Below are 12,619 nucleotides of genomic sequence, written 5' to 3'. Positions count from 1 at the left end.
CGCAGTGCTCAAGAGGTAGAAATGCACTAGAGCTATAAGTATATGAAAGCTCAACAAAAGGAACTAAGTGGGTGTGCATCCAACTAGCTTGCTCACTGATACGTCTCCAACGTATCTGTAATTTTTGATTGTTCCATGCTATTATATTACCTATTTTGGATATTTACGGGCTTTATTAAACACTTTTATATTATTTTTGGGACACCCAGAGCCCAGTGCCAGTTCCTGTTTTTTTCCATTGTTTCAGTGTTTCGAAGAAAAGGAATATCAAACGGAGTCGAAATGGAATGAAACCTTCTGGAGAAGTTATTTTTGGAAGGAAAGCAACCTGATAGACTTGGAGTGCACGTCAGGAAAGAAACGAGGGAGCCACGAGGTAGGGGGCGCGCCCACCCCCCTAGGGCGCGCCCTCCACCCTCGTGGGCCCCTCGTGGCTCCCCTGACGTATTTCTTCCGCCTATATATATCCATATACCCTAAAACCTTCGGGGAACAGAATAGATTGGGAGTTCCGCCGCCGCAAGCCTCTGTAGCCACCAAAACCCAATCAGGACCCTGTTTCGGCACCCTGCCAGAGGGGGGGAACCCTCACCGATGGCCATCTTCATCATCCCGGCGCTCTCCATGACGAGGAGGGAGTAGTTCACCCTCGGGGCTGAGGGTATGTACCAGTAGCTATGTGTTTGATCTCTCTCTCTCTCGTGTTCTTGAGGTGATACGATCTTGATGTATCGCGAGCTTTGCTATTATAGTTGGATCTTATGATGTTTCTCCCCCTCTACTCTCTTGTAATGGATTCAGTTTTCCCTTTGAAGTAATCTTATCAGATTAAGTCCTTAATGATTTGAGAACACTTGATGTATGTCTTGCCATGCGTATCTGTGGTGACAATGGGATATCATGTGATTCACTTGATGTATGTTTTGGTGATCAACTTGCGGGTTCCGCCCATGAACATATGCATAGGGGTTGGCACACGTTTTCGTCTTGACTCTCCGGTAGAAACTTTGGGGCACTCTTTGAAGTACTTTGTGTTGGTTGAATAGATGAATCTGAGATTGTGTGATGCATATCATATAATCATACCCACGTATACTTGAGGTGACATTGGAGTATCTAGGTGACATTAGGGTTTTGGTTGATTTGTGTCTTAAGGTATTATTCTAGTACGAACTCTAGGGCTGTTTGTGACACTTATAGGAATAGCCCAACGGATTGATTGGAAAGAATAACTTTGAGGTGGTTTCGTACCCTACCATAATCTCTTCGTTTGTTCTCCGATATTAGTGACTTTGGAGTGACTCTTTGTTGCATGTTGAGGGATAGTTATATGATCCAATTATGTTATTATTGTTGAGAGAACTTGCACTAGTGAAAGTATGAACCCTAGGCCTTGTTTCCTAGCATTGCAATACTGTTTACGTTCACTTTTACCACTTGTTACCTTGCTGTTTTTATATTTTCAGATTACAAAAACCTATATCTACCATCCATATTGCACTTGTATCACCATCTCTTCGCCGAACTAGTGCACCTATACAATTTACCATTGTATTGGGTGTGTTGGGGACACAAGAGACTCTTTGTTATTTGGTTGCAGGGTTGCTTGAGAGAGACCATCTTCATCCTACTCCTCCCACGGATTGATAAACCTTAGGTCATCCACTTGAGGGAAATTTGCTACTGTCCTACAAACCTCTGCACTTGGAGGCCCAACAACGTCTACAAGAAGAAGGTTGTGTAGTAGACATCAAGCAGTTTCCGGGGAGGTGAGTGCTTGAAGGTATATCTTTAGATCTTGCAACCGAATCTTTTTGTTTCTTGTTTTATCACTAGTTTAGTCTATAAAAGAAAACTACAAAAAAATGGAATTGAGTTTACCACATACGCTTCATCTTTTTAATATCTTTCGTGAGTATGATGGAAAGGAAAATTGTGCCAAAGTGTTAGAAGAAGAATGCATTAAAATGTTTGGCACTAAATCTTTGAATGATGAGCATGATTGCAATGTTGTTAGTATGAACTCCTTGAATATCCATAGTACTAATGATGATTGCACTAGTTATGATGAAAATGTCTCCTATAAACTTTTTAATTTTTGTGGAGTGCATTGGGTTTGCAAGTATACACCAAATAGGGAAGATAGATATTGCAAGAGGCATAAGTTTTTAGAAACTAAATTGTTGCAAGAAAGTCTTGATGTTTGTGCTGAAAAATTCAATATTTTTCGCGCCCCTTGTGAACTTTGCAATGAACATCGTCATTTAAATCTCCAATGCAAATTGTTTCATGACCGAATCGTATCTAAAAATTGTGATAATCTGATTACCCTTGAGCATCATAAAGAGCTTAGTCTTCTTTTGGGGTATGAGGAAATGAAACGTATAACTAAGGGTATTCCAAAGTTTAATCTTGATAGATTTGTTGATTTTGATCTAGAGAAGATTTATATGTATTGTGCGGTGAATTGCATTGAAAATACTTATATTGCCAATTACATAAAGAAAAGAAAACAAATAGAAGATGAAGAGAATGCTAATGAAAGGGAAGAGACTTCCCAATATCCTCCTATTATTTCTTATGATGAATCAGGTAACGAGGAGGAGCCTTCTATTCAACCAATCTCATTAATAAGGAGCTCCAAAAAGAGGATTGAACCCACACATGAGGTGAAGGAGAAGAAAAGAAAAAGGAAGAGAGGTAAAAAGATATCTCTCCCAAATAATGTTGCTCCTATTATTGTTGTGCCTCATGAAAATGAATCAAAAATAATTGTGGAAGATGATGCACTTGATGATGATCTCGTTATGCCTATTGCTTGTTGTGATGATTATGATTGGGAAGATAATGATACTCCTTATGATCTTGAAAATCTTTTTGGCACTTGCTTGGAAGAATATGATAATTGCTATACTATTGGTGCTATCCATACTATTAATGATGAGAGTGATTATGCTTATGATATGAAAAGGCCCAAGCTTGGGGAAGCTATGTTTGATAAGGATGACATATTTGAGAATATATTTGCTGGAATTAATGTTTGTCCCAAGCTTGGGGATGCTATGTTTAATAATGATGATATTTTTAGCCTCCCAAGTTTTGATATTCAAAGTTGTTATGATGATAGCATGCCTTCTACCTATGATGATTATATTGATGGAAGTGGATTTGGAGAGGTCATGACTTTATTTAGTGATGTATCCACTATTTCGGAAGAGGTTTCAATCGACTATGATGAGAACAAAGTTGCTACTTATGATGATTATTGTGATGAAACTTATGCTATAAAAAGTAGTGATGATTATATTTATAAAACTTTTCATGATTATGACTACCCTTTTTCTGAACATTACTCTTTTAATGTGGAAACAATTTATAGTATTCAAGTCTCTTATGATACTCCCACTATCCCGAATGAGAAGAATTTTGCTTATGTGGAGAGTAGTAAATTTTCTATGCTTGTAGATCATGAAGAGAATACTTTATGTGATGGTTATGTTGTTGAATTCATTCATGATCCTACTGAAAATTATTATGAGGGAGGACATATGCTTGTAGGAATTGTAATAATATCAAGTTTCCTCTCTATGTGCTTAAAGTTTTAAAGTTATGCTTGTTTTGCCTTCCTATGCTAGTTGATTATTGTTCCCATAAGTTGTTTGCTCACAAAATCCCTATGCATAGGAAGTGGGTTAGACTTAAATGTGCTAGTCATATTCTTCATGATGTTGTCTTTACGTTTCAATTCTTATCTTTTATGCGAGCATCATTGAAATCATCATGCCTAGCTAGGGGCGTTAAACGATAGCGCTTGTTGGGAGGCAACCCAATTTTATTTTAGTTTTTTGCTTTTTGGTTCTGTTTAGGAATAAATAATCCATCTAGCTTCTGTTTAGATGTGGTTTTGTGTCTTAATTAGTGTTTGTTCCAAGTAGAACCTTTGGGAAGACTTGGGGAAAGTCTTTGCGATCTTGCCGTAAAAAACAGAAACTTTAGCGCTCACGAGATTAGCTACAACTTTTTACTGGAGAGTGCTATTTAGTTGATTATTTTTGAATATTATTAATAGATAAATTCTTCACGTCCATAAATTTATTTTAGAATTTTTGGAGTTCCAGAAGTTTGCGTTAGTTACAGATTACTACAGACTGTTCTGTTTTTGACAGATTCTGTTTTTCGTGTGTTGTTTGCTTATTTTGATGAATCTATGGCTAGTAAAATAGTTTATAAACCATAGAGAATTTGGAATACAGTAGATTTAACACCAATATAAATAAAGAATGAGTTCATTACAGTACCTTGACGTGGTCTTTTGTGTTCTTTCGCTAACGGAGCTCACGAGATTTTCTGTTGAGTTTTGTGTTGTGAAGTTTTCAAGTTTTGGGTGAAAGATTTTGATGGATTATGGAACAAGGAGTGGCAAGAGCCTAAGCTTGGGGATGCCCATGGCACCCCCAAGATAATCTAAGGACACCAAAAAGCCAAAGCTTGGGGATGCCCCGGAAGGCATCCCCTCTTTCGTCTTCGTTCATCGGTAACTTTACTTGGAGCTATATTTTTATTCACGACATGATATGTGTTTTGCTTGGAGCGTCATTTTATTTTATTTTGCTTTGCTTGCTGTTGAAATAAAATACCAAGATCTGAAATCTTAAATGGGAGAGTTTTCACATAGTTGCATAATTATTCGACTACTCATTGATCTTCACTTATATCTTTCGGAGTAGTTTGTCGTTCGCTCTAGTGCTTCACTTATATCTTTTAGAGCACAGCGGTGGATTTATTTTTAAGAAATATATGAACTCTCATGCTTCACTTATATTATTTTGAGAGTCTTAAACAGCATGGTAATTTTCTTAATCCTAATATGCTAGGTATTCAAGACTAGTAAAAACTTTCTTATGAGTGTGTTGAATACTAAGAGAAGTTTGATGCTTGATGATTGTTTTGAGATATGGAGGTAGTGATATTAAAGTTATGCTAGTTGAGTAGTTGTGAATTTGAGAAATACTTGTGTTGAAGTTTGCAAATCCCATAGCATGCACGTATAGTAAATGTTATGTAACAAATTTGAAACATGAGGTGTTCTTTGAGTGTCCTCCTTATGAGTGGCGGTCGGGGACGAGCGATGGTCTTTTCCTACCAATCTATCCCCCTAGGAGCATGCGCGTAGTGCTTGGTTTTTGATGACTTGTATATCTTTGCAATAAGTATATGAGTTCTTTATGACTAATGTTGAGTCCATGGATTATACGCACTCTCACCCTTCCATCATTGCTAGCCTCTTCGGTACCGTGCATTGCCCTTTCTCACATTGAGAGTTGGTGCAAACTTCGCCGGTGCATCCAAACCCCGTGATATGATACGCTCTTTCACACATAAACCTCCTTATATCTTCCTCAAAACAGCCACCATACCTACCTATCATGGCATTTCCATAGCCATTCCGAGATATATTGCCATGCAACTTTCCACCGTTCCATTTATCATGACACGTTCATCATCGTCATATTGCTTTGCATGATCATGTAGTTGACATAGTATTTGTGGCAATGCCACCATTCATAATTCTTTCATACATGTCACTCTTGATTCATTGCATATCCTGGTACATCGCCGGAGGCATTCATATAGAGTCATACTTTGTTCTAGTATCGAGTTGTAATCATTGAGTTGTAAATAAATAGAAGTGTGATGATCATCATTTTCTAGAGCATTGTCCCAAGTGAGGAATAAAAAATTAAAAATAAAAAGAGAAAGGCCATAAAGAAAAAGAGAAGGCCAAAAAAAATGAGAGAAAATGAGAGAAGGGACAATGTTACTATCCTTTTACCACACTTGTGCTTCAAAGTAGCACCATAATCTTCATGATAGAGAGTCTCTTGTTTTGTCACTTTCATATACTAGTGGGAATTTTTCATTATAGAACTTGGCTTGTATATTCCAACAATGGGCCTCCTCAAGTGCCCTAGGTCTTCGTGAGCAAGCAAGTTGGATGCACACCCACTTAGTTTCTTTTGTTGATCTTTCATACATTTATAGCTCTAGTGCATCCGTTGCATGGCAATCCCTACTCCTTGCATTAACATCAATCGATGGGCATCTCCATAGCTTGTTGATTAGCCTCGTTGATGTGAGACTTTCTCCTTTTTTGTCTTCTCCACATAACCCCCATCATCATATTCTATTCCACCCTGTCCATGGCTCGCGCTCATGTATTGCGTGAAAGTTTATAAGTTTGAGATTACTAAAGTATGAAACAATTGCTTGGCTTGTCATCGGGGTTGTGCATGATGAGAGCATTCTTGTGTGACGAAAATGGAGCATGACTAAACTATATGATTTTGTAGGGATGAACTTTCTTTGGCCATGTTATTTTGAGAGGACATAATTGCTTAGTTAGTATGCTTGAAGTATTATTATTTTTATGTCAATATGAACTTTTGTCTTGAATCTTTCGGATCTAAATATTCATACCACAATTAAGAAGAATTACATTGAAATTATGCCAAGTAGCATTCCACATCAAAAATTCCGTTTTTATCATTTACCTACTTGAGGACGAGCAGGAATTAAGCTTGGGGATGCTGATACATCTCCAACGTATCTATAATTTTTTATTGTTCCATGCTATTATATTATATATTTTGGATGTTTATGGGCTTTATTAGACACTTTTATATTATTTTCGGGACTAACCTATTGACCCAGAGCCCAGTGCCAGTTCCTGTTTTTCCCCTGTTTCAGTGTTTCGAAGAAAAGGAATATTAAACGGAGTCAAAATGGAATGAAACCTTCTGGAGAAGTTATTTTTGGAAGGAAAGCAACCCGATAGACTTGGAGTGCACGTCAGGAAAGAAACGAGGGAGCCACGAGATAGGGGGCGCGCCCTCCACCTTCGTGGCTCCCCTGACGTATTTCTTCCGCCTATATATATCCATATACCCTAAAACCTTCGGGGAACAGAATAGATCGGGAGTTACGCCGCCGCAAGCCTCTGTAGCCACCAAAACCCAATCAGGACCCTGTTCCAGCACCCTGCCAGAGGGGGGAACCCTCACCGGTGGCCATCTTCATCATCCCGACGCTCACCATGACGAAGAGGGAGTAGTTCACCCTCGGGGCTGAGGGTATGTACCAGTAGCTATGTGTTTGATCTCTCTCTCTCTCTCTCTTTCTCGTGTTCTTGAGGTGATACGATCTTGATGTATCGCGAGCTTTGCTATTATAGTTGGATCTTATGATGTTTCTCCCCCTCTACTCTCTTGTAATGGATTCAGTTTTCCCTTTGAAGTAATCTTATCGGAGTGAGTCTTTAATGATTTGAGAACACTTGATGTATGTCTTGCCGTGCGTATCTGTGGTGACAATGGGATATCACGTGATTCACTTGATGTATGTTTTGGTGATCAACTTGCGGGTTCCGCCCATGAACCTATGCATAGGGGTTGGCACACGTTTTCGTCTTGACTCTCCGGTAGAAACTTTGGGGCACTCTTTGAAGTACTTTGTGTTGGTTGAATAGATGAATCTGAGATAGTGTGATGCATATCGTATAATCATACCCATGGATACTTGAGGTGACATTGGAGTATCTAGGTGACATTAGGGTTTTGGTTGATTTGTGTCTTAAGGTGTTATTCTAGTACGAACTCTAGGGCTGTTTGTGACACTTATAGGAATAGCCCAACGGATTGATTGGAAAGAATAACTTTGAGGTGGTTTCGTACCCTACCATAATCTCTTCGTTTGTTCTCCGCTATTAGTGACTTTGGAGTGACTCTTTGTTGCATGTTGAGGGATAGTTATATGATCAAATTATGTTATTATTGTTGAGAGAACTTGCACTAGTGAAAGTATGAACCCTAGGCCTTGTTTCCTAGCATTGCAATACCATTTACGTTCACTTTTACCACTTGTTACCTTGCTGTTTTTATATTTTCAGATTACAAAAACCTATATCTACCATCCATATTGCACTTGTATCACCATATCTTCGCCGAACTAGTGCACCTATACAATTTACCATTGTATTGGGTGTGTTGGGGACACAAGAGACTCTTTGTTATTTGGTTGCAGGGTTGCTTGAGAGAGACCATCTTCATCCTACGCCTCCCACGGATTGATAAACCTTAGGTCATTCACTTGAGGGAAATTTGCTACTGTCCTACAAACCTCTGCACTTGGAGGCCCAACAACGTCTACAAGAAGAAGGTTGTGTAGTAGACATCACTCACGAAGACCTAGGGCATTTTGGGGAAGCCCATCATTGGAATATCCAAGCCAAGTTCTATAATGAAAATTTCCCACTAGTATATGAAAGTGATATCATAGGAGACTATCTATCATGAATATCATGGTGCTACTTTGAAGCACAAGTGTGGTAAAAGGATAGTAACATTGTCCCTTCTCTCTTTTTCTCTCATTTTTTTATTTGGGCCTTTTCTCTTTTTTTATGGCCTATTTTTTTAGTCCGGAGTCTCATCCCGACTTGTGGGGGAATCATAGTCTCCATCATCCTTTCCTCACTTGGGACAATGCTCTAAAAAATGATGATCATCACACTTTTATTTACTTACAACTCAACAATTACAACTCAATACTTAGAACAAAATATGACTCTATGTGAATGCCTCCGTCGGTGTACCGGGATATGCAACGAATCAAGAGTGACATGTATGAAAGAATTATGAACGGTGGCTTTGCCACACATACAATGTCAACTACATGATCATGCGAAGCAATATGACAATGATGGAGCGTGTCATAGTAAACGGAACGGTGGAAAGTTGCATGGCAATATATCTCGGAATGGCTATGGAAATGCCATGGTAGGTAGGTATGGTGGCTGTTTTGAGGAAGGTATATGGTGGGTGTATGATACCGGCGAAAAGTGCGCGGTATTAGAGAGGCTAGCAATGGTGGAAGGAAGAAAAGTGCGTATAATCCATGGACTCAACATTAGTCATAAAGAACTCATATACTTATTGAAGAAATCTACAAGTTATCAAAGCAAAGTATTACGCGCATGCTCCTAGGGGGATAGATTGGTAGGAAAAGACCATCGCTCGTCCCCGACCGCCACTCATAAGGAAGACAATCAATAAATAAATCATGCTCCGACTTCATCACATAACGGTTCACCATACGTGCATGCTACGGGAATCACAAACTTTAACACAAGCATTTCTCAAATTCACAACTACTCAACTAGCATGACTCTAATATCATCATCTCCATATCTCAAAACAATTATCAAGCATCTAACTTCTCATAGTATTCAACACAATCATAAGAAAAAAGATATTAATCTTGAATGCCTATCATAATTAAAGCAAATTACCATGCTGTTTTGTAGGACTCTCAAAATAATCTAAGTGAAGAATGAGAGAACAATAGTTTCTATAAAACAAATCCACCATCGTGCTCTAAAAGATATAAGTGAAGCACTAGAGCAAAAACTATATAACTCAAAAGATATAAGTGAAGCACATAGAGTATTCTAACAATTTCCGAATCATGTGTGTCTCTCTCAAAAGGTGTGTACAGCAAGGATGATTGTGGCAAACTAACAAACAAAGACTCAAATAATACAAGACGCTCCAAGCAAAACACATATCATGTGGTGAATAAAAATATAGCTCCAAGTAAAGTTACCGATGGAAGTAGACGAAAGAGGGGATGCCTTCCGGGGCATCCCCAAGCTTTGGCTTTTTGGTGTCCTTAGATTATCTTGGGGTGCCATAGGCATCCCCAAGCTTAGGCTCTTGCCACTCCTTGTTCCATAATCCATCAAATCTTTTACCCAAAACTTGAAAACTTCACAACACAAAACTTAACAGAAAATCTCGTGAGCTCCGTTAGCGAAAGAAAACAAAAAACCACTTCAAGGTACTGTAATGAACTCATTCTTTATTTATATTGGTGTTAAACCTACTGTATTCCAACTTCTCTATGGTTTATAAACTATTTTACTAGCCATAGATTCATCAAAATAAGCAAACAACACACGAAAAACAGAATCTGTCAAAAACAGAACAGTCTGTAGTAATCTGTAACTAACGCAAACTACTGGAACTCAAAAAATTCATCCAAAATAGGACGACCTAGACAATTTGTTTATTGATAAGCAGCAATTGGAATCAATATTTTATCTCGTTCTGGTGATTTTTAAAAATTATTTTCGTGAACAGAAAGTTTCTGGAATTTTCAGCAATATCAAATAACTATCATCCAAGAAGATCCTATAGGTTTAACGTGGCACAAACACTAATTAAAACATAAAAACACATCTAACCAGAGGCTAGATCAAATATTTATTCCTAAACAGAAGCAAAAAGCAAAAAACTAAAAATAAAATTAGGTTGCCTCCCAACAAGCGCTATCGTTTAACGCCCCTAGCTAGGCATAGAGATTTCAATGATGCTCACATGAAAGACAAGAATTGAAGCGCAAAGAGAGCATCATGAAAAACGTGACAAACACATCTAAGTCTAACATACTTCCTATGCATAGGCATCTTATAGGCAAACAAATTATCATAGCAAGCAAAAACTAGCATATGGAAGGAAGCGGAAAGAAACAATAGCAATCTCAACATAACGAGAGGTAATTTAGTAATATGAAAATTTCTTCAACCATATTTTCCTCTCTCATAATAATTACATGTGGGATCATATTCAAATTCAAAAATATAGCTATCACATAAAAAAATTCTACATGATCCACATGCATGCAAAGTTGACACTCTTCCAAAATAGTGGGAATATCATTAACTAAAGTCATGACCTCTCCAAACCCACTTTTATCAAAAATATCATAAGATTGAACATACTACAAATATGTGGGATCTAAAGTTGACACTCTTCCAAACCCACTTTCAATAATATTGCGAACACTATTATCAATCTCATATTCATCATGGGGCTTAAATAAATTTTCAAGATCATAAGAAGAATCACCCCAATCATGATCATTGCAACAAGTAGTAGACATAGCAAAACTAGCATCCCCAAGCTTAGGGTTTTGCATATTATTAGCACAATTGACATCAAGAGAATTTATAGTAAAATCATTGCAATCATGCTTTTCATCGAAGGAACTATCAAGTATGGGTGCAATAGCAATGATCTCATGTTTAACATACGGAACTATAGCAAATTCATCTTCATAAATATTGGCATCATGGCCACAAGAATAGCAAGCATCATGTTCATCAAGGGATATTTCAATAAAATCATCGGAATCACAATTATCTATAGATTCATGCATATCATTGTTTTCTTCCGAAGCAACGGTCATTCTTTCAATAAATTCTTTGACATAGACATTATGAGCATAGTTTTCATAGCAATATTTAAGTATGTCAAGATTTTCAGATTCGTAGAGAGTACTATCATACTTTTCAAACAAGAAGCAACTTCAATAGAACCCTTAAAAGCAACAAATTCTTCAATTTGTTCAATATCATAGTAGCTATAAACACCCTTTGCATAAGAAGATAAGATTTCATTTTCATTAAACTCACATAGGTAGGGGAGGTGTTTTTAGGGTTCTTAGAGCAACAAGTAATATCACAAATTTCACAAAGATTCCAAGCATAACACAGCAATTTGTTTATTTGATTCCATAAGAGTCTCCCTTTTTCAGACAAACGGTGATGCACAAAATGAGCATGCTCATCTAAAGATTTCCCATCAACTAGGCTAGTTGGGGTTTCAGCACGAGCGCATAAGGATCGAAGATGATCCAAGTAGAACACTTTAAATGGATCCATATCAATAGATTTTTAGCAAGCAAAGATGCAAGCAAATAGAAGGCACGTGGAAACACAAACAAAAAGGCATACGGGAAGAAGGCGAATAAAACGGCAAGGGTGAAGTCGGGGAGAGGAAAACGAGAGGCAAATGGCAAATAATGTAATGCGGGAGATAAGGGTTTGTGATGGGTACTTGGTATGTTGACTTTTGCGTAGACTCCCCGGCAACAGCACCAGAAATGGCTCGTTGCTGGGAGTCAAATCTTGACTTGATTTGGCGCGAATCTCCCCGGCAACGGCGCCAGAAATCCTTCTTGCTACCTCTTGAGCACTGCGTTGGTTTTCCCTTGAAGAGGAAAGGGTGATGCAGCAAAGTAGCGTAAGTATTTCCCTCAGTTTTTGAGAACCAAGGTATCAATCCAGTAGGAGACCACGCACGAGTCCCTCGCACCTACACAAACAAATAAATCCTCGCAACCAATGCAATAAAGGGGTTGTCAATCCCTTCACGGTCACTTACGAGAGTGAGATCTGATAGATATGATAAGATAATATTTTTGGTATTTTTTTGATAAAGATGCAAAGTAAAGAAAGCAAAATAAAAACGGCGCCAGAAATAGCTTGTTGACGGGAGATTAATATGATGGAAAATAGACCCGGGGGCCATAGGTTTCACTAGTGGCTTCTCTCATGAGCATAAGTATTACGGTGGGTGAACAAATTACTGTTGAGCAATTGATAGAATTGAGCATAGTTATGAGAATATCTAGGTATGATCATGTATATAGGCATCATGTCCGAGACAAGTAGACCGATTCCTGCCTGCATCTACTACTATTACTCCACACATCGACCGCTATC

The sequence above is a fragment of the Triticum aestivum genome, chromosome 5D (assembly GCF_018294505.1).
Source record: "Triticum aestivum cultivar Chinese Spring chromosome 5D, IWGSC CS RefSeq v2.1, whole genome shotgun sequence".
NCBI lineage: Eukaryota > Viridiplantae > Streptophyta > Magnoliopsida > Poales > Poaceae > Triticum > Triticum aestivum.
This window is presented reverse-complemented; position numbering follows the sequence as displayed.